Source organism: Macrobrachium nipponense, chromosome 1 (assembly GCF_015104395.2).
Source record: "Macrobrachium nipponense isolate FS-2020 chromosome 1, ASM1510439v2, whole genome shotgun sequence".
Lineage (NCBI taxonomy): Eukaryota > Metazoa > Arthropoda > Malacostraca > Decapoda > Palaemonidae > Macrobrachium > Macrobrachium nipponense.
The window spans coordinates 151980533-152001005 of NC_087200.1; the positions used below are offsets into that span (position 1 = coordinate 151980533).

The 20473-nt window shown below is 41.0% G+C and overlaps 1 protein-coding gene and 1 long non-coding RNA gene across 4 annotated transcripts in view; one reads left to right on the forward strand and one right to left on the reverse strand.

Annotated features, from left to right (window-relative positions):
- Window positions 1-665: 665 nt before the first annotated feature.
- Window positions 666-3169, reverse strand: LOC135220305 (uncharacterized). The gene is made up of 2 exons (XR_010315646.1): window positions 1696-3169; window positions 666-1048 (listed from the first exon to the last, which is right to left on the reverse strand). It is a non-coding gene; the product is annotated as an uncharacterized LOC135220305 (long non-coding RNA).
- Window positions 3170-3534: 365 nt separating this feature from the next.
- LOC135219762 (guanine nucleotide exchange factor MSS4 homolog) overlaps window positions 3535-20473 on the forward strand; it is a 258337-nt gene continuing 241398 nt past the window's right edge. The window contains exon 1 of one of the 3 annotated variants that reach the window (XM_064256807.1): window positions 3535-3737. The gene's annotated coding sequence lies outside the window, so the exon portion shown is untranslated. The remainder of the gene's footprint in view (window positions 3738-20473) is intronic. The other 2 variants (XM_064256809.1, XM_064256808.1) reach the window with 2 other exon arrangements.

Sequence of the window (20473 nt, forward strand, 5' to 3'; positions counted from 1 at the left end):
ATTTCCATACATGCTATTTTCACCCCAAAACAATTCATTACAAACAATTGGTTGCCTTCTGCTGTTTTCTCGCTTTCTGATGTGCTGTTCTAGGCTCTTGTCTGTCTTCTTTTGGCAAGAGTACTATACTATGGAGATTTTCCACTACTTGAGAATAGTTCATAATTTTTGTTTCTTTTATAATCAATTTTTTTTCACTTGTGTTCAACTGAAGTATAAACTCTCTGAGCCACAGCTTTCAGTTGGGTAGGGTAGTGTGGGGGTATAACGTACTATTAGTGGAAAAATATTACTGAAAAATCAGATTTAAACCTTGAAAATAAGGCTGTGGGTCAGAAGTATTCCCCAAGTAATGGGCTACCAACAACACACAACTAAATTTTATCAATACGAAGCTAGGGACCTTTTTTGGCTATTTAACCAAAAATTTCCATACATGCTATTTTCACCCCAAAACAATTCATTACAAATTATAATGAACTAGATACTGCTGTCTAAAATTTAACAAATACATTATCTAAAGTGTTCTATTAATGAATGAGCAACAGAGAAGGAGTTTTTTTAGCCTTATCTTGGCAATCAGTATTACCTGTCCATTTCATCCCTGCAATACCAATAAGAAGTTTTATGAATGATATTTTGTTGTGTGAAATAAAACAAATAAGCATCCAATATTGTTTATTTAAGAAAACTGTGGAAAAATAAAGTCAGTTTTGTACATTTATCACTCCTAGGCCTACCTCAATTCATGTTAAATGAATACAATGGAACATCTTTGCAATCTTGATAGCGTAATCACAAAGCTGTGTCTCCTCCCCTGTGAAGACCTTGTGGGGACTGCCATGGAGGGGGACAAAGGTCTTACCATCAGATAACTTTCTGGATCTACTGACTGCCTCCTGTAAGGTCATCACTTTCACTCCAAACTTCTTGCAAGCTTCCCTGATACTGCATCCTGTTACCATACAGTACTGAAAAGCCTCCTTCAAAGCAGTTCTGTCTGTTTGCCTCTCCCCCTTAGGCATAAACGTCCTCGGCATGTTTAAGTCTGAAAGTGAAATTACAAGTCATCAAATAACTGGCAATTACAAAAATAAACAGTATGTGTCAAGTGTGGGGGGTGCAACGTACACCATCGTACGCTGCACCCCCATACCTACAGCTGTTTTTGAAAAAAAAAAAATGTATTCAATCACCCTACACGATTATAAACTTCACAACACACGTACAATACTGCAAATGCTCACTAAACATCATTACATGTGTAACATCACATTTCAATTGCATTCAGAAAATATTTATTTTCCCTTACCATTTTAACCATGTAACAGTTTTTTTTTTGGCACCTATTACACACCTGGTACTTGCATTTCTTCATATTGAATGTAAGTAAACTATTACGTAGGGGTTTTATCTTGTTTGAATGTAAAAAATAAAGTATGTAAGAAATTTTTGTACGCTACACCCCCTCACAACAATGTACTCTACACCCCCTACAAGCTATATTGCCTTCAAACCAGTATCACAGCAACAATGTTGGATAAAACTTAGATATATCTTCATATATCACGTACATCTGCCTAATATTCATATTCAGTACCTTACCAATAGGATCAGGCTTCATTCAAGATTAGGAAACAATATGATATGGATATCTCAAGTTAAATTGGATACTACAAAAATAAAAAATCTTACCTCCAATCCATACCCGGCGAGCTAGAAGAAATGGAAGCAGCATCTTGGTTCACTGACGACACTTCACATCTCAGTATTGCCAACAGAGCTCTTCTATAAATTCTCTGATTTTGACGGAGCTTGTACGGTCCACCCCCGTGTACGCTAATCCCCCACATTACCCTATAATTATTAGTCCATGTCAAATGAGCTCCACATAAGCCTCCTGTTCGTCCAATTGCCACAGATCCGGGGTTTGCCTTTAATACAACAAAATGCCAAAGAATCTGCGACATGCGCGGTCTGAAATGGCCAATGTGTGACCCAGGCTTTACATCCACACTGGAGTAACTAACGATCGAAGAAAAATTGGAGGAAAACAAAATGTCAAGAAGAGCAAATGACATCAAGCTCATCGCCTATACAGATACAGCCTATGGATGACGCTCAGCTTTCAGAATACGTTAGAAAATGTAATTTACCATGGATAATTATGAATTAAGTTGTGTTGCCATGTACAGCGTACAGAGGACTGCTAAATTCTTGAGTTCGCTGAAGTTTAACCACACATCCGTTAAGTGAACCATCTATAGTAATTAGTTCGATCCAACTTTTTTCTCCATATGCAATATGCACAGTGCAATGTAATGAAGTAGAAATATACATAAACCATTGTTTCTACGCGATTCTCTCCGTAAAAGGATGAATCTTAAGATAAATGGCCATCACATCAGCGGTAAACAGATACAGGCACATAATTCTTTATATACTCAAGTCTAACTGAAAGGCCACTATAATTACCTAGACATATTTCCAACGAAAATATCCATGTCTAAAAAACAAGAGGGAATGGCGAAAGGAAAAATGACTGAATGTCAACAAATATGTATATATAGGGTCAAGCATCATTGTAATTCTAAAACTAAGGCTTCAGGGCAGGGCCATTAATGTAGACGTACAGGCAGGCATTTCATCAATAAACACTACCAAGAAGGCAATTAACATTTACAAGGAAGTAAAATTTTCTGCCTCAAACAAACACTGGCTTTTGACCAAGCAAATAGCATAAACTGATTCTCGTTGCGTAGCACTATGGTCATTAAGGACGCTCCCGATAAGAATGCAAAGTTCTACTGTCCTCAGACACCACGTCGACATTGGGTAGACCACTACCCAATAAAGCTATAAATGTGCCATATAAGGAAATATCCCACCAAGTTCCCTTATTACAGGAGGTTTCAGCTGTACGATTTTAAGGCAAGGCTAAAAACTTTAAACGATATACGTGCTTGCGGACTGTATTCCTTTCAGGCTACTTTGATCTATGAAGCATAAAGTGAAAACGAGCCATCAAATCTTTATTTATGGACACATATACATACATTCAATTGTATTCTAAAGGTCCATAAAACACTATTTTAATTTAACGTTGCAACCATATATTTCGAGCACTTCCTTCTGTGAAACGTTAAAATAGAGTTTTATGGGCCTGTTATCTCCATATTGTACTAGTTGCAGTAAAAAAAGACATTCATACATACACACACACACACACACACACACACACACACACACACACACACACACACACATATATATATATATATATATATATATATATATATATATATATATATATATATCTATATCTATATCAAAATAGTGTTCCTTTATGAAGGGGGTGGCGGCGAGGGCTCTATTAGTGTTATTTACATCATAAGCATATTGGTAGATGTGTTCTTTTTAAATTGCTTTGTCAATTATACCATTAACTTTTATTCTTTTTGGATATAAATCCCATTAACAGAAAATTACCATATTATACATTTTATTTCCAATCGTTCATTTATCATCAGCTCTTATTTCGGCAGAATATCAATTGACCCACAACAGGTCATAATCATCGGTAGCGAACGACGAGCAACGGCAATACCAAAAACAACAACAACGTCCCGATCGCAAGTATTACTATACTCGCTGACTCGCGTTTTCCAGTTGGATCCACCAATTTTCGTTAAAGTGATTTTCCTATTAAGTCATCATCGCCTCATACCAAAATACAGGTACTGTGAAAGATACCGGTGGGAGATGCTATAGGCTAGGTACTAGGCTAGTAGACAGATACCTTATGTCTTTATGTAGCCTAAATGTAGACAAGCCTTTCACATGAAGTCCTGCAACGTGATAGGTAGTAGCCTGTAGCCTATAGGCTAGGTACTACCTTACTAGGTACAACTAGGTACAGCTATCCTAGTAGTAGCTACTACTATACAAGGGTAAACAACCGCATGGACTGGCCAACACACCGACGGTCACGGCTGGACACCCTCCGAAAAAGTACTTAGCTAGCTAGTATACCTACCTATATAGGGGGAAAAACCAGCGACTACTAACCCTTATCACGGTGGACAGGTCTTATTCACTCGATATTTAAATGGTGAAACAAGAATACAATTACAACTCCAAGCATACCATTCAAAAGGTTGAAGTTTCGTCAACATAATGTGATATATGAAAGCCCCATACGAACTAAAATAAGCATGTGACGCTCTTCGTAAAATATGTTTTCAAGGCTACCGTGCGATGTACATGTTTTGATCAGTGACGAAAATCATCTTTCCCAGCCTTCCCAGCAATCATTTGAACAATGTTAGCATATGTATGTAACGTTTATTGATCTTACTCAAGATTGCAGTTGTAATCAGCACAATAAAACAACATTTTGTTGCCTATAGGTATTACTGAAAGTATGAAACTTGTTATTCCCGGGGTCATGGTTTGAACTGAATTCATTTTTACCTTGTAATCAGTGGTTTTTATCCTTACTGCCATCACAACTGAAAGTCCACAGTGCTTATTTGGGAGCACCTGCAGATTCGTTGGGCAAGAGTACTGTCTGCTAGATAATTGGCGGACAAATACAAACAAGATGGCGAACGTATGTTTTGGTGCGATTTTTGAAAACGTCCAGTAATGGAATATCAAAAGTATAAAAAAGAAAAAATGGCCTAGACAAAAAAAAAAATTAAATTAGTTTCGGCGCGGTGGAACGGCGCTGTGCGCCTCATCCAGATTTTCAATGATTCTTGGCAAGCTCGTATGTTCTGGCAAGAAAAAATGGCATTGACAAAAGCAACAAAAAAACTAGTTTCGGCGCATTGGAATGGCGCTACGCGCCTTATCCACATTTTTAATGATTCTTGGCAAGCTCGTATGTTCTGGCAAGAAAAAATGGCATAGATAAAAACCAAAAAAATTAGTTTCGGCGCAGTGGAACGGCGCTGCGCGCCTAATCCACATTTTTAATAATTTTTGGCAAGCTCGTATGCTCTGACAAGAAAAAACCATATAAAACCGCACTTACCTTATTGGAGATCGAAATCGGCGGACCAGTCGGAAATTACCGATTCGGACGACAACGACAGACATTACACTGCCACTGGAAAGTGTCGCCATACTTCACGAGGCCGACTGTGCCTTCTTTACACTTATCACATTCACCACTAAAATCGCCAAGAAGGCCACTTTTCATTAAAAAGAAAAGTAATGACTTCTCGTCATTACATAAGATACCTAAATCCAGCAACACGACCGGATTGGCGGTGGCAAATTGAAGGTGAGCGGGATAGACATGGTCACAGCCATGTTGGGAAGCCAGGAGAGACTGAGGAGGTCACATTGGGTCGGGGGCTCGGGGCATAACGGACATGAGGTAGTCAGCTGTTTTGGGTGGAACTACTTACCTTGTCAGGGGGATTGGTAGCCCAGGCAGAAGGAGTTACTAGGGCTGCCCAATGAATTTGCAGACTACTCTAAGAAAAGTAATGACTTATCGTCATTACATAGGGTGAGATACCTAAATCCAGCAACATGACCGGATTGGCGGCAGCAAATTGAAGGTGAGCGGGATAAGACATGGACACTGCCATGTTGGGAAGTCAGGAGAGACTGAGGAGGTTGCATTGGGTCGCGGGCTCGGGGCACAACGGACATGAGGCAGTAAGCTGTTTTGGGTGGAACTACTTACCTTGGCGGGGGGATTGGTGGCCCAGGCAGGAGTTACTAGGGCTGCCCAATGAATCTGCAGACTACTCCTTATTTGATTGTTATTATACACATTTTGGTCTCAGTTCACTCCACATTGCACTTTAAACAAGTTGCTGTTCCTGGTTCCTAAGCGCGCGCGGCACAAACACAGTTACGAACAGCAGACAACGAAACTGCAAAGTTTTATTCCCTTAATTGTTTACTTTACTCATTATTTAGTTCAAATTTACTTTGTTATTTAAAAATTTTAATTTAATTAATGTATATTATCCCTATTTTGCAACCAAATTACCCCGAAAAATTACAGATATTTCTAAAGTAGATACAATCAAATGTTTCTAACGTTTTCGTACATCTGGCTGCCGAAAACCATAGAGGAACGACTACCGATAAGTGAATTATATACATGTTTTTTTTTGCTTTTTTGTTTTTGCTAGCACTTTTCATTGATTTCAGTCTATATTAGTATTTTGAATTTCTTTAATAACCATATGCCAGAAATAAATGTAACCTTTAATGTTTGCATTGCTAAGAATGCAAAATCATCGTTGCCACATTAGTGGAGGCTTCACACATACGCCGATTCATTATTATAAACTGTTTCCATGAATTCTAGTTGTCATAGTAATGCCTGGGGCTTTCATATATCACATCATGTTGACGAAACTTCAATCTTTTGAATGGTATGCTTAATGTTGTAATTGTACAGTGGTACCTCGAGATACGAAATTAATCCGTTCCAAGGCGGCCTTCGTATCATGAGCTTTTCGTATCTTGGACCGCATTTTACATGTAAAATGGCTAATCCGTTCCAAGCCTTCCAAAAACACCCCAGTAAATTTCATAATAAAGCTAAATTGACCTATAAACAATGAAATACTACAGTAAGTTCCAGAAGTAAAGCGACAAATCTCAGAATTGATCGTACTTCTTTAGAAACTCGTGGGGTTGCCAATTAGTATATTTATTCCAAACTCGTGGGGTTGCCAATTAGTATATTTATTCCAATTATTGTCATCCTATTTATCTGATAATACGTATCAGTGATTAACTGTATAAGCACAGAAAGTATTTCCCCAGTGAATGATCAATGTTAGTTCAATAATTGTTTATTAAAAGAAAAAAAGAAAAGAAAAAGAATTTCCCCAAAGAAACATCTGCGGCTCTCAAAGTGTGATATCAAGTGTTCACCATAGAGTGGCAGCAGTAGGAACCGAGTGCATAAGTATTGGCCTAATATTTGTAAATTATCTTTCTACTTTTATAGCGTTATATCGAAAGTTATTATGATTTCTTTTGATGAACCACAGAGAAGTTTAGCATCTGATTAAATGAAATATAAATAAGACAAGTTGGCGTAAAAAAAAAAAAAACGAAATCCAAGTTATATGTGTGTTTAGCATTGGTTACATGGTTAGGCCGATTTCTAGAATCAAGGAAATATATTTTTATGCATGACACTTACCTGGCAGGTATATATATAGCTTATCCTCTTGTCGCACTGGCAGAATTTCAAAACTCGCGGCAACCGCTAGTACACTGGTAGTTCAGGTGATGGCCACCCCGTTCCCGTGGCGCTGGTGCTCGGAACCATTCCCGTTTTCCTCAGATTTTCTCTGCCAGCCGAACCGGCAACATCGTTGTTGGTTCTCTGATAGAATTTCCTGCTCGTTAACTGACTTTTTGGATATTGGTATCGTATTCACGAAGTTAGCTTGGCAATCGCAATTGATCTTGCATTAGTATGTCTGATTCAGGGAGTAGGTTTAGAGTTTGTGTGAAAGAAGGGTGTAAAGTGAGACTGCCGAAATCATCGGTAGATCCCCATACTGTATGTAAGAAGAGTCGAGAGTTTGTATGTACGTGGGACAATAGGTGCAATGAATGTGAGTGTCTGAATGAGAAAGAGTGGAAGGCTCTTATTAAGTATGTAGAGAGACTAGAAAAAGATCGGGTGAGAAGATCAGTTTCTAGAAGTGAGAGATCTGGCTCTTCAAGTAAACCTGTGAATGAATCTTTGCCTGTGTCTTCTCCAGCTCATTCACATGTAGATGTAGCACCTTCCCCTCAGGTTTCTCCTGCGCCCGTTGCTGTATCTGAGGATACTACTGATCCGCAAATTGTGAAAGTGTTCGCTGCCCTTGTGTCCATGGGAGATCAGATTAAACGGTTAACGGACAAAGTGGAAGTGTTTAATGACAGTTTTGTGGAGGGGGCGCCTGATCGTCCCTCTCGTGCTCCTAGACCTAGACCTCTGTCAAGCTCCCAGACCCAAGGGAGAAGGCATGTCGACAGTTGAAGGGAGGCGAGAGGGGTTTACTCTCGATCAGTCGTCCCTTCAGGCAGTCCTGTTGTTGCGTCCCAGGCTGCAGCAGTACGCCATAGGAAAGTCGATACTGGGAAGTGCATTTATTCTTCGGATAGTTCGGCTTCAGGAAGGAGTAGGCGTTTTGTGGAAGTATCGCGTCCTCTCAAGAGATCATACATGCCGACCTCGTCACAGGATGAAAGGGTTTTTGAACAAGAGGGTTGAAGTAGCCCTGAGATTTTTTCATCGGATGATGAAGAAGCAATCCCTATCAAGAGGAAGAGGATTTCTCGTCCTTTAGATGTGACTAGCCGTGCGGTGAGCTGTGTTTCCCTTATTAGAGAAACTCTGCTGCGTAGACGTCAGGATCGCTCACCTCTCCGTTTTAGCCCAGTGCGTCCTCGATCTCCTCCGCCTCAGGAGTCTCGTAAGGAAGCGGAGACTAAGGAAGTTCTGCGGGACATGCAGGAGAAATTGGCAGTGATTGTTAAATCATGGGAAAAGCCCGAACAACCTTCGGCTAGACGTAAGGACTCGTCTCTCCCAGTTAAGTCCTCCAAGAGGACGCAGGACGTACAGTTGCCTCCTCGTTCTCAGGCGGGATCTTCTCGTAACCCAGGACGCAGTGTGTCCTATAGGAAGGACGAATCTCCGACACTGCAGGACGCAAGAGGAAGAGTGATGGACGCAAACGTTACAGAGGACGCAGGCGGCAGCATGTGGAAACATCTTCCCGACAAGGAAGAGAAGGGTTTTACAAGGAGGCAGTTCCGCATTCGCTCTCCAGGCAAACTGTGGATAAGGATCCCGCTATGGAGGGTCATCAGGATCTTGGATTTCAGGATATTTCTTCTCAGGAGGAAGACTTTGTTGAGTTTTCGGAAGAGGACAAGAATGTGGAAGCTCCTTCCTCGGACTACAAGAAGCTAACCGAGTGCCTCCTTTCATTGTTTGAAGGAGATTTTCAACCTTCAGCCCCGCTATCTCCTCTATCTCAATTTTCGAAGACGAAAGCACCCAAGAAATCTTCTTTTTTGAAAATGACCTTGTCGATTTCAGCGAAGAAAGCCCTTCAACGTATTAATGAGTGGTTGAAGGAGAAGAGAGAGTCGGGAAGACTTCTTTTGCTGTTCCCTCCGGCCAATTGGCTTGAAGTCTGGTGTTTGGTACGCTACGGGGGAAAGTCTTGGCCTGGGAGTTCCTGCCTCCTCCCAGGGAGACTTTTCTAATATAGTGGACAGCTCCCGTAGGCATGCCTTACACGCAGCCAAAGTGTGGTGGACTTCTTCAGAGTTCGACCATTTGCTAAAGGGTATTTATCGGACTTTTGAAGTTTTTAATTTTCTTGATTGGTCGTTGGGTGCATTGGCTCGGACTTCAGAGATGGGAGATTCTTCAGACTCGGATTTACCTAGAAGCATCATGTCCTGTATGGATAAAGCCTTGAGGGATGGAGCTAATGAACTTGCTTCACTGTTTACAGCAGGTGTTTTAAAGAAAAGGTATCTATTGTGCTCGTTCGCTGCGAAAGGAGTCTCGAACGCGCAAAAGTCGGAGTTGATGTTCTCCCCACTTTCAGGACAGCTTTTTCCACTGGACATCATTAAGGATATCACACTTTCCCTTACTCAGAAGGCTACACAGGACCTGCTGACGTCTTCAGTAAGGAAGTATTTACCCTCTAAGGTAGTGAAGAAGACACCGAAGGAAACAAGGACAGCACAGCAGCCCTTTCGGGGTAGGACTTTTTCCCGACCAGCCTTTAGAGGGAAAAGAGTTCCGGCCAAAAGAGGTTCGAAAACCTCAACCAAACAATGAGTTAGAAGTCCTCCAGACGGGTGTTGGGGCCAGACTTTTAGACTTCTGGGAAGTCTGGCAAAACAGAGGAGAGGATCCTTGGTCTGTAAGTGTAGCGAAGGAAGGCTACAAGTCCCCTTCCTAAAGAAACCACCTCTTGCTACAGCTCCGAGAGCCCTAGGGGCTCATTACATCAATTTAGAGAAGAGAGAGGCTCTTTGGCATCAAGTTGTCAGTATGTTAGAGAAGGGAGCCATAGAACTTGTTCTGGATCACGAATCCCCAGGTTTTTACAACCGTCTTTTTCTGGTACCGAAGTCATCAGGAGGTTGGAGGCCAGTACTGGACGTAAGTCAGCTAAACTTGTTCGTAGAAAAGACCAAGTTTACGATGGAGACGAACGATTCAGTACTGGCAGCGGTACAACCAGGGGACTGGATGGTAACGCTGGACCTTCAGGATGCGTATTTCCATATTCCGATTCATCCAAGGTCCAGAAAATATTTGAGATTCGTGATCCAGGACAAGATATATCAATTCAGAGCCCTTTGCTTTGGGCTTTGCACGGCCCCTCAAATCTTTACAAGGATGATGGCGAACGTGGCGAAGTGGCTTCATTTGTTAGGAGTCAGAGTCTCTCTCTACTTGGACGATTGGCTCATAAGAGCACAATCAAAGCAGCAATGTCTGGAGGACACGGACCTCACATTGGATTTAAAAAAGCAGCTGGGTCTGATGGTGAACCTGAAAAAGTCACATCTGATCCCCACACAGGAGCTAGTTTATTTGGGGATTCTGATATCCTCAGTGACTTTTCAGGCTTTTCCGTCACCCGAAAGGCAGACCATGTGCCTTCGGAAAGTGCAAGAATTCCTATCGAAAGACCAATGCTCGGCGAGAGAGTGGATGAGCCTGCTGGGGACACTCTTCGTTAGAGCGGTTCATTTCCCTAGGGAGACTTCACATGAGGCCCTTACGGTTCTTTCTGAACGAAGTCTGGCCAAGAAGATCGCAACCAGATTCCTTCCTGTTTCCAATTCCTTTAAAGATAAAGGAGGAATTAAAGTGGTGGCTAGCCCCGGGAAGGTTAGCAGAGGGTACGTCACTCCAGCAGAGGAACCCAGACCTGATATTATTTTCCGACGCGTCAGACGCAGGCTGGGGAGCGACGCTGGGCCCTCGAGAGGAGTCAGGCCTTTGGAACGAAGAAGAGAAAGCGTGGCACATAAACAGGAAGGAACTGATGGCGATCTTCTTGGCTCTGAAAGCGTTCAGACCGTGGATCAGCGGCAAAGTGGTGCAGATCAACGCGGACAATACCACAGCTCTGGCATACATACGCAAACAAGGAGGGACCCACTCGTTTACTCTTTGCAACTTGGCGAAGGAGATTCTTCTGTGATCAGAGAGAGAAAACGTCACCCTGCTCACCAGGTTCATTCAAGGGGAGAAGAACGTCAGAGCGGACCTGTTGAGCAGGGAGGGACAAGTGCTTTCGACGGAGTGGATCTTGCATCATCAAGTATGCCAGAGGCTGTGGAAGCCTTTGGGGCAGGCCAGTGGTGGATCTTTTCGCTACCGCAGCGACGAAGAGGTTACCGAATTACTGTTCTCCAGTCCCGGACCCTCTTGCAGTCGCAGTAGATGCCTTCCTACTAGATTGGACGGGGCTAGAACCGTACAGTACATTTCCCCCGTTCAAGATTTTAGGAAGGGTAATGAAGAAATTCAGAGAAAGTCAAGGAACAAGGCTGACTCTAATAGCTCCATACTGGCCGGCCCAAACGTGGATCACAGAGGTACTGGAATGGACAGTGGATTCTCCGAGAAGTCTACCCACGAGAGTAGATCTTCTCAAACAACCCCACTTCGACAGGTTCCACAAGAACACCCTCGCTCTGGGTCTGACTGCGTTCAGACTATCGAAAGACTTGTCAGAGCGAGGGGGTTTTCTAGAGAAGCAGCAAAGGCAGTTGCGAGAGCACGAAGACCTTCAACTATCAAAGTGTACCAGTCGAAGTGGGAGAACTTCCGTAAATGGTGTAAGAATCGGAAGATTTCTTCATCCAGTACCTCTGTGACCCAAATTGCAGATTTCCTTCTGTATCTGAAGAAGGAAGAAGTGGGTTTGGCAAATCAAACCATTTTAAGGTTATAAAATGTATGTTGTCTGCAGTGTTTAGGCACAGAGGTTTAGATCTGTCCAATGACGCAGATCTTAAGAGATCTTCTCAGATCTTTTAATACGAAGAAGGATCGACATTGCAGAGCTCCTTCTTGGAATCTTGATGTCGTTCTCAAATTCTTAGAAACGGATAGGTTTGAACCTATGGACAGTGCTTCTTTGCGAGAGCTAACGAAGAAGACTATTTTCTTGGTAGCCTTAGCTACAGCTTAAAGGATTAGCGAGCTGCAAGCTATTAACAAACAAGTAGGATGGAAGCACAACAAAGCAGTTTGTTCGTTTCAAGAGGAATTCTTAGCCAAGAATGAGAATCCTTCACATCCGTGGCCAAGGTCATTTGAGATTTCAGGACTGGCTGATCTAGTAGGTCAAGAACAGGAAAGGGTTCTTTGCCCAGTAAGAGCTTTACGTTATTACGTAGAAAGAACAAGAAGCATTAGAGGGGCTTCAGGTTCTCTCTGGTGTTCTGTCAAAGATCCTACTAGACCTATGTCTAAAAATGCTATGGCTTTTTTCGTAAGAGAAGTCATTAAGGAAGCACATTTGCTTTGCCAGGAAGAATGCTTCGGTTTGCTTAAGGTTAAAGCTCACGAGGTGAGAGCGGTAGCTACGTCCTTGGCATTCAGAAAAAATTTAGCCCTCAAGGACATTATAGATTCTATGTTTTGGAGGACAAATTCGGTCTTTGCCTCGCATTACCTCAGAGACGTGAAGACAACTTTTGATAATTGTCAAACGTTAGGCCCGTATGTATCCTCAGGTACAGTACTGGGCAAAGGAGTTTCCACCCCATAACTACTAACATGCTAGGCTATTATTTTAATTAGGTTATAGTGTTTTATGGTTGTCTGAGAAGGTTATTACCTGCTCAGTTTTTTGGTGTAGTATTTTGTTATAGTGATTGTGTGTGGTTCAGGTGACTAACTTTCCTAGCATGAATGCCCGTGGTAAATGAGGGCTAGGGTTCTCTGTCAGCAGATTGGTATGACGATGTTGCTGTCTATGACCCACCTCCAAATGTGTCAATCAGCTATATATATACCTGCCAGGTAAGTGTCATGCATAAAAATGATATTGTTATGATACAATAAAGTTTTATGCATACTTACCTGGCAGGTATATATAATTAAATTCCCACCCTCCTCCCCTCAGGAGACAGGGTTCAGAGAAAATCTGAGGAAAGCGGGAATGGTTCCGAGCACCAGCGCCACGGGAACGGGGTGGCCATCACCTGAACTACCAGTGTACTAGCGGTTGCCGCGAGTTTTGAAATTCTGCCAGTGCGACAAGAGGATAAGCTATATATATACCTGCCAGGTAAGTATGCATAAAACTTTATTGTATCATAACAATATCATTTTCCAGCTTGTTAGTTAATAATTTCATGGAATTTCTCAATTGTGCAAATTTTTGCATGTGAAATTGCGTTCACGGTCGCACCAAACAAGTATTTTCGTAGTTTTCCACCTTTTATTTGTTTTCAGTGCATAAGTGAGACTATTCTTGTCCATACGATCCGGAGTGTGAATATGTGTTATTTTAATTCGAGTACCTCCTGTCATGCTCTCTCTCTCTCTCTCTCTCTCTCTCTCAGGACCTTTTTATCTAGTCAGGAATAATCAGAGGTCTGTTTTAAGAATCGAGCACTAGACCTATTGGTCATGCTCGGGTGCTTGTTTATAAGTGTGTATATATATATATATATATATATATATATATATATATATATATATATATATATATATATATTATATATATATATATATATATTATATATCCCAAAAAACTCATTAATTTCTGTTATACAATAATGCTTAATTGGATCGAACTGATTAATTACTGGTTGTCCGTGGAAATATGAATTGGGGTGATATCACTCCCTTATGATTTGCCCACTTACGCAAATCCAGTCTTAAATTTCACGGCTGGGATATGATTAGAAGATTTGAGGTAAAAGGTTGAGGTGAAAAAGGTGTAGTTAGTATTGAAAGACGTGGGTAAAGGTAGAGATAGAGGGGGGGAGGGGTGGTTGGGGTCTGTCATCTCCCTACTTAACCAGGTGGTGATTTTACTGGTATTCTGGTCGCGGTCCTAAAGGGTATATCTTTGCCTAAATAACAGACAGTGGCCCTGCATTGTAAGCCTTGCAATGCCAGGAACTAGGCCTAGTCACCTGAAGGTAGCAGCAGCAGTTAGAGCCTTTCTCGAAGAAGGTGTTTTATGCTCGGTCCTAGAAGCTAGAATCAGAACTACCAACCACACCCAACTTCTCTATTGAATCTAGGTGCATTCATGGTTGATTATGTTTAATGTTGCAGAGATTTTCCCTTTACATTCTATTGATACTTGCATGGTTTTATGCATCTTCGCTAAAATAATTTATAATACACTATGATATTAAATATTTGTTTCCACATTGCTCGAAATATACAGTGGTAACGTTGGTAATCCTGTGTTGCACGAGAATTTCAAATTGTTTCATTTCTATAGTTTGAAGTAATTACTATACTTTAAAATAATTACTATTGCCGTAATTTTTTCTTATGATTGTTATAAATATCATAGTTTCATACATTCAACTTCCCTGTCAGATATATACTTAGCTATAGACTCCGTCGTCCCCGATAGAAATTCGAATTTCGCGGCACACGCTACAGGTAGGTAGGTCAGGTGATCTACCGGCCTGCCGCTGGGTGGCAGGAATAGGAACTATTACCTTCTAAGGACAGATTTTTCTCTATCGTTTGGACTGTAAACATACGTTTACGGTTCCTCCTGATTTGATTTTCGTGTTTCATCGCCATCGATCTTCTGGGCTGTCTTTTGCAGGGAAGTACTGGGTCTTTGGTTCGGCATACGCTTTTATTAACTTTTTAATGAAATTCGCTTCGAAATTTCGAAGAAAATACTAAGTGAAACTACCGAAATCATCGGTAGACACTCACATAGTTTGCCATAAAGAGAATTATTAATATTTATTCATTATTACATGTAATAAAGGTTACAACTTTATTAAGGAAATATTAAACTCTAATTTCCTACTTTAGGAAGTCAGAAAAGCATATAACTAGATACGCTTACTTTATAAGCTTTAATAGCGTTTGTGCTAACGAGCAGTTAGAGTATTAGCAGTACTAGTAGTTGTTGCATCCTCATCACCTTCTTACTCCTCAGAAACTACAAATTTATATATGCAAATTGAAGATAAATGGATAGCTCAAATGCAAGCTTTTAAAAGGTAAGAAGTGAATATAGTGTTCCCCCATTGCAATGGAGGGTGCGTCTGATCGGCTCTGTCTCGCTCCCAGGTCTAGACCTCTTCCAAGCTCACAAGCCCAGAGGAGAAGGAATGTCGACAACCGCAGGGGGTTTCAGAGAATCCCCACCGATCAGGCGTCCCCTCGGCAGGTTCTGTAGAACGTCCCAGACTGCCAAGTTCGCCATTGGAAAGGCGTCCTAATGTAATGTGTTCCCCTTATTATTATCGTGTTGACGGATAAGGAGAAGAAAGTTTCAACGGCGTAGATTCAATGAAGATGCAAGATAATCTCGTCGTAGATATCGGAATCCTCAGAGAGATATCTTTCGATAACAGTTTGCGGTAGAGGCATTGCCCTATCCTGTTTTCGTCCCCCGTACAAATAGACGGAGGCTCTATCCCATGGGGTTTGAAAGAGTTATTTCAACAAATTCCTCATCGGTACATTTATATGAAAATATATCTATTCTGAGAAGAACGAATTAGATATTAAAGAATATATGTTGATCGAATGAATTATGGATCTCGGTTAATGGTTAAACTTACATATATAATTTTTAAGCTTCTAGCTCCTCTGACATGAAACGCCTGAAACAAGGCTCGAGGCGCCTGAAGAGCCTGGAACGAGGCGCAAAGCGTCTGAAGAGCCTGAAATGAGGCGCAAAGCGCCTGAAGATGCTAAATGAGCAAAGCGCCTAAAGAGCTGAAAATGGCTCAAAGCGCCTAAAGAGCCTGAAATGAGGCTCAAAGCGCATAAAGAGCCTGAATCGAGGCGCAAAGCGCCTGAAGTGAGGCGAAAAAGCGTCGGAGGCTCCTCAAAGGAGTCGCAAAGCCGAAGCTTGCAAAAAAAAATTCCTGAAGCTCCTTGAAAACAGGCTCGGAGTGCCTGAAGCGCCTGAAACGAAGCGAAACAAAAGCGCCTGGAGCGCGTTGAAGCGCCTGAAACAAGGCTAAAAGCGCCTGAGGCGCCGGAAATGAGGTGCAAAGCGCCTGGAGCGCCTGAAACGATGCGCAAGGCTTCTGAAGCGCCTCAGATGAGGCGCAAAGCGCCTGAAACGAGGAGGAAAGCACCTGAGATGAGGCGCTAAGCACCTGAAGCTATAAACCAGGATCTTCATCGTATATGGAGTTAGATCCTGATTCTGCATAAGGTGAAAGATATTCGAGGATTTCTCCTGATAAGGACGGGAGTTGTTGCACAGGCGGCCGTCGCCCTTCTCAGGATAGTCTTAATGCAAGTAATGGCAAGAGCAAGATCGGTTTTTTTTTTTTTTTTTTTTTTTTTTTTTGGCACCCCTGGGCGGGATCAAGATGTCGCACAGGCGGCCTTAGCCCATTGTCAGGTTAGAATCGGTACTGTAAAAGCCCTTCACCTTACGGAAGGAGGCGCTCTCCTCCGGTTGCTCATTCTTCTCCCAACTTGATGGACAGGAAATGGAAGATAGATCGGAATTGGAAGCCAATAAGGGAGCGACCTTTTTTATTGAAAAAAAAAATTAGTTCATTACTAATAAGACGATATTAAAATCTTCCTCCTTCTAAAATAATGCAACCAACCATTTACAGAAAGAGTGGCAATCGTTTGCAAATTGAACAAGGTTCGTACGAGCTCTCATTCATTGATTAGAGGCTCTTCCAGATAATAGAGGCGTAGAATACGGCCTTATCTCCAAGAGAATAAAAATTTGAGGGATTCTCTTCGATCCGAGAGTTTTCATTGCGATCTCTTTCGACTAATGCTAATTCGTGTTTATTGACGAAAAGAATGGAGAGGGCAAAATTTCCATTCTCTCTCCGCATCGGAGAGGAAAGAATGTAGAAGGAAGACTTGCTGCATACGACTGCTGAATGACAAGTCATATACGCATACCATAGTTGCCTTTGTGGTTCGCTACGAAATTATCTATATCCTTACAGGATTTTCCTGGTAAGGACTTTGCTTAAAAAGTTTGTTACGACAATACCTACTCAGCTTCGGTATTTAACAAAGGTTGTTTGGCTTAAATTGGCATTATTGAGAGCTTCCTTAGGCTCGGGAATAATTTTATTATATTCCTTCATTAAATGAAGTAACTGGCAACTCACGATGAATGCAGCCAGGCAGCGAGCGAGACGGCCGGGCTGTCATTGTAAGCGTAAGGCCAATACAGTACCATCCAGGTCTCGGTCATTAGCAGTCGGTTGCATCTCTCTCTCCAACGGGATCGAATGGTTAACCGTATATTCCCCATACAATCATGGACTTAGTCTCGAATGGATGGGGATAGTTAAGCTAACATAAATAAACAAAAATATTGTCTGCCTTTTGCTAAGAAGCTTTCAATAAGAAAGATATTATAACCTTTCAATGCTGTTTACCGTAGGGACAACATTATTAAAGGATTCTAACAGCAGAACATTATATTATATAATGCTCTCATGCTTACGAAAGCATGGCTTATTAGAATACATGCTTAGTGAAGAAGATGGATGTAGTAGAGAATTCACTTTAAGACTACGGTATGGTCAAGTCTTTCGAGAAACGCACACAACCTTTTTGTAGAATCAGATATTGCTCAAGAGAAGATGGATGAGTGGAATGGGAAACATTCTCTTTCGTGGCAGAAATGGTTTTCCTGGGGGATAGAATATACTACGATATAAGAGTTTTTTTTTTCCTACTAAGAACGGAAATTAACATGTGTAAGAGATGCCGGGGTACCATAAAGGCAACAGATGTTTTCTGCACCCCCCCCACCCAAAGAAAGAGTATTAGAAGAAAGCGCCGGTCTGAAACGCCAACCTGGCGCAATGCGCCAGAAGCGCCAGCCTGGCGCAATGAGCCAAGAGCACCATCCGAGATATTTTCTCGTTTTAGCGAGTTATTAACATAAAGAGTCCAGTAGCCTCTCAGACAGCACGCTCGGTAACGGCAAGATTCGTTCCTGATTTCGTTACCCATTTAATCACTTAGGCCAATCCACGACTCTCTCATATCGCAAAGAGCATTGAGAAATCTCTTTTTTCGCTCCTGTTCGCGGTTAACAAAGAGAACCTATTTGGAAAAGAGGTTCGATGCAAGATTTTGCATGTCCGTGAGAACCTTCTCGATCAACGATAATAACTGTTATCATATGTCTAACATTTTATTGCAAAGAGTTGTGAGAACCTACGGAAAGTCTTCTTCATAGATCTCTTAGCAAGGTAGAAGACGAACGGCTTCCGTAGACTGCTTCCTTTTCCTTGAACCAAGAGAAGTAAGCAATATACACCATCTTTATTTTATAGAAAGGGGAATAAACGTTAGTTTTTTTTTTTTTTCCCTAAATATAAATGCTTTACAGAATTTAAGATAAAGGGCGTCAAAGAAAGAGAGGATAATACTTTATGCCTCATTTTGGCCTTAGAGGTTGGATTCACAGAGGTCACGTTCTTCTCACAGCATGTTTTGGAAGTCTTTTCCAAGACAGTCTGAATATTCTATAAGCATCTATTACAAATGGACCTTAACAACCTCTCCACTCTGAGTCAGTCTTCGTGCAGACTGACCCAGAAGTGGACATGAATGAGAGGATTTTTTAAAGGTGAATGACAATAGTCATAGCCAGGACATAGAATTGCTGCAGATCGTGTGTTTTTTTTTTTTGATGAAAAGGAAGAGGAAACTGGCCTCTTCCCGATACCTCTGTGAACCACATGTAGGTTTTTTCTTCCTTTTCAGAGGGAAGAATCAACTTATATATCTGCTATCAAAGAGCACAGTAAAAGGCTATACAGGCGGTCCCCGGGTTACGACGGGTCCGGCTTACGACGTTCCGAGGTTACGACGCTTTTTCTTAAATATTAATTGAAAAATCCGCCCTGGGTTACGACGCTTGTTCCGAGGTTACGACGCTGACGCTTGCGACGCTCCGAGTTTACAACGCTTTTAAAAAACACAAACTATGATAAGAATCCTTTATAGTTTAGCACAGTTTCTCTCTCTCTCTCTCTCTCTCTCTGTATTTTCTGATGAAAATAATCACTAATTAGTGTATTTTGATGTTTATTTTCATGACTAAATACATTTCATAAAATATAAATTAATCAGACTGCAATCATGAAGCCAACAAATACATATGTATTTTTTAGAATTCTTCTTCTGTTTTAATATTACATTACAATGTTTCATTATAGCTGTCAGTAACTCGGTATCTCCATAAAAATAATAATTCTCTCTCTCTCTCTCTCTCTCTCTCTCTCTCTCTCTCTCTCTCTCTCTCTCTCTCTCTCTCTCTCTCTCTCTACTACAAAGATGTATGTTTTTTTGTATGATAAAGAAATGATTTACTATTTTCAAATATTAACATTAATTATACAGCAATAATATCAATTCAATAAGAAATACCATAGTGAATTAGTAAGATTTTAGCTTATATTTAAAAAATTATGGAAGAATGAGGAAATCCCAGTCCTTTCTCTGTAACCTTTTCCTCAGATGCAGGTACTAAAACTGTCAGTATATCAAGTTCTGTGACAGCCCGAGGGGGGAGAGTTGGGGGAAGAGTTGGGGGAAGAGCTGCAGTGTTGCAATGACGTGGTCCTGAAATTTCCCCCCCCCCCTCTCTCTCTCTCTCTCTCTCTCTCTCTCTCTCTCTCTCTCTCTCTCTCTCTCTCTCTCTCTCTCTCTCTCTCTCTCTCATTACTGAGACTCGAGATTTTTTTATGTACTTGTACTATTTGTTTTTAATACTTTCAAATAATAATAATAATAATAATAATAATAATAACTGTAATTAAAAAATTCATATGTGATAGTATTTTTAAAGAAATACAATACGTACTAATCTATCCATGTCACTTTTAATTAAGGTTAACTCCTCTCTCTCTCTCTCTCTCTCTCTCTCTCTCTCTCTCTCTCTCTCTCTCCTCTCTTTTGCCACACAAGATAATAATGTGTCATTGTGGTTAACGCAATCCCTCTCTTTCGCTGGAAGCGTATAAGTAGTTTTTTTAGAGAGAACAGAGAGAGATAAACACTCTCTCTCTCTCTCTCTCTACGAGATGAAAAGAATTTTTATGGTACTAGTATGTAAAATGTTTGATTGATAATTTCAGTTATTTAATAATAATAATAATAATAATAATAATAATAATAATCTAATAATAACAAAACTTTAATTACAAAATTCATAATGGTCGTATTTTAAAGAGATGAAAAAGACTTTCCATTTCACTTGTAAGG